The following is a 3,168-nucleotide window of genomic DNA, read 5'->3' on the forward strand; positions in this document are numbered from 1 at the left end:
TTCAGCATACATCTCTGCTTTTGAGTTGCTGTGGCTTTTTGCTGTCACCTGATGCTGGCAGCAAGACATCTTGCCATTTCCTACCCTCCAAAAGACCACCTTTGTGTTTCAACTTTTTAAAAGGCCAGAATGGAGGGCACCAGTGAGAGCAGACAGGTTCTTTCCCTTGAAGTCGCTCTGATGCCTTCTCTCCCTGGACACAGGTATAACACTTGCTGGGTGTGACTTCAGGATTATCATTTTACAGTCATGTTTTCATTTTACAGGCATTTGTTGAGTGCCTTCTGTGTATGAGTGACAATTATGGTCCCTAGGGATAAAGCCAGGGACAAGAGGCCTCATCCCGGATCTCCAGGTTCTGCATTAAGATAATGCCTGTGGAGCTGGGATCCGTGGTGCATGCCTGTAATCCCAGGACTTGGGAGGCTGAGATAGGAGGATCACAAGTTCAAGGACAGCCTCAGCAACTTATCGAGGCCCTAAACAACTTAGTGAGACTCAGCTTCAAAATAAAACAAATAAGCCTGGCAAGGCAGCACATGCCTGTTATCTCAGTGGCTAGAGAGGTTGAGGCAGGAGGATGACCAGTTCAAAGCCAGCCTCAGCAACAGCAATGCCCTAAGCACCTCAGTAAGACCCTGTTTCTAAATAAAATACAAAAAAGGACTAGGGATGTGGCTCAGTGGTTGAGTGCCCCTGAGTTCAATCCCTGGTACCCCACCCCTGTCACAAATAAATAAATAAATAAATAAATAAATAAAGTGCTGGGGATGTAGCTCAGTGGTTAAGTGTCCTGATCCCCAGTATCAATAAAAGTAATGCAGGTTGAAGGTGGTGTGAAGAGAAGGGACTGCTCTAGACCCTGGCAAGGTACAAGCTGAGAGAAGAACTTTACTGGCTTAGGGAACAACAGATGTGAAACTTCTAGGAGGAAGAGTGAGTTTGGTGGGCTTTTTTGTTTTGTTTTTTTGGTACTGGAGATTGAACCCAGAAGCGCTTTAACCCCCAGCCCTTTTAAAAAACTATTTTATTTTGATTCAGGGTCTCACTAAGTTGCTGAGGCTGGCTTTGAACTCGCAATCCTCCTGCCTCAGCCCCCTGAGCCCCTGGATTTACAGGAGTATGCCACTGTGGCCAGCAAGCTTGGTGTTTTTTGAATCCAGGGATGCTTTACCGCTGAGCTGTGTCCCCGGTCCTTTCCCTTCCTTTTTTTTTTTAATTTTGAGACAGGTTCTCACTAAATTGCTGAGTCTGGCCTCGAATTTGTGATCCTCCTGCTTCAGCCTTCTAAATTGCTGGGATTACAGGTGTGCATCACTGCAGTCAAAGTGAACTTTTTGTTTTTTAGGGAAAGGAAGAAGGCTAGTGAATGGGACTGAATGGGGTGGAGGGCATAAGAACAGGAAAATAGGAGAGGCTATGGGGCAGGGGCTGAATTTTTTCCAAAAGTGGAGGAGAACTAATGGAAGCATAAGCTGGGGAAAACCAGGAGTTTTCTCTGAGAGCCACAGGGAAAGTGAAAGGGAGGCTGAAAAAGGCTGAGAGTGTGAGTGGAGCAGAACAAGATGGCAGCTGGAAGCCAGGCAGGATCCTAGGCCTGCCTTCCAAGCATCCTGTGATTTAGGAGGCGTGCAGATCTAGTAAAGACCCAGGAAGCAGGCACAGTGAACCACCATGGGCCACACCTTCAGCCACATGTGACAACACCTTCAGCCACACCAGGATTCTGGTTCCAAAGCTAACCTTAGGGAGGACTAAGGTCAATGAAACATGACTGAGATCCATGATGAAGTGGGTGGGCCCCATTCTTGTGGAACCCCAGGTGAAAGGAAGCCTCCCCCATATTCCAGGGTCCCATGATGGGGTAGGATTATTTTTCTTTCCATCATTACCGCATCCCCAGAGCCACAAAGAGTCCTGTACCATCATCCAAGACTAGGGTAGGTACAGAGAGGCCAGGAATAGTCCCATTGGGCAGAGGGGGAAATCGAGGTTTGGAATAGGGAGCTATTGCCCTAAGGGCCACAGAGTTGGAAGCACAGAGCTTTCAAAGAGTTTCAAATTAGCCTCTTTTACCAGACATAAGCTAAGGGTAGACGTAGCACCTGTCAGGACTGTGAGGGTGGCATGCCCTGAGGTCACATCACTTCAATCCAAGCCCACAGCCCTTGCTAGCCAGATGTCATGGGGCCAGCCTCTTTGGGCTGGTCCAGCAGGAGCCAGGTGCTATGGGATACCACATATGGTATCCAATTGGGGTCCAATTGGGCATCTGGGAGGGAGGCCAGCTGAGGAGCTTCTAGGTGAGGGCTGGAGTACTCATTGAATTAGCCCATTATCTCATGACCAGGGCTTTGAGTGTGGGCTCTGCAGAGAACAGTGGAGTCCCCAGGCTGGGCTGGCACTAATGCCTCTCTAGTCTCTCTCAGAGTTTTAGCCCTCTGCTCATTCACACATTTGAGGGGCTTGCCCTTATCTTTTCTCTGTAAAATGGAGTGTGTGGTGGGTGGTTTCAATGAGACAGCATCTGTGATGACTCACAGATCCCTCAGCCCAGCTCTGGGGAGCCTCATCTCTCTGGGGACCATAAGGTCTGGTAAGAGCAAAGGTGGGTGCTTCTGTCCCTACAGCCCTGAAGGCAAACCTAGTAATCTTCTTAAGAGTCAGCAGTTTCTAGACCCTGATAATCTGTGAAGGACCTATCCCTACTAATTTCTCAGTTACCATTAGCTGGTATTTTCAATACTACTACTAGTGTCTGCTCATGCTCTGCATAAGGCCCGGGTCTTTCTTAGAGCTGAGGGGGCAGAGCCTGGCACACCCCTGCCCCAGCCCTGTGACCTTGACTGACCTTGTCAAGCCTCAATTAGCTCATCTGTAAAGTGTGATTGTCAATGATTACCTCCCCTCTTAGCTCCACTCAAGACTGTGTGGAGGAAAGAAAACGCTTTGCGAGTCAACAGCCAAACCTAGAACCTGGAGTTGGTGGTGGTGGTTATTAACGAGCGTGCGGCTAAGTGTAGCAGCTCAGCTCAGCCTGACTTGCACGGCCCTGCAGGCCCGTAGGTGCCCAGCAAGGGTGGGGGAGGGCCGGGGGCGGGGCCGGCGTCGCTCGTCCGCCTGGGGTGATCCGCGCTCCGCCCCGCCCCATGGGCGGGTCCTGGGGAG

Source organism: Sciurus vulgaris (genome assembly GCF_902686455.1).
Source record: "Sciurus vulgaris genome assembly, chromosome: 16".
Classification (NCBI taxonomy): Eukaryota; Metazoa; Chordata; class Mammalia; order Rodentia; family Sciuridae; genus Sciurus; species Sciurus vulgaris.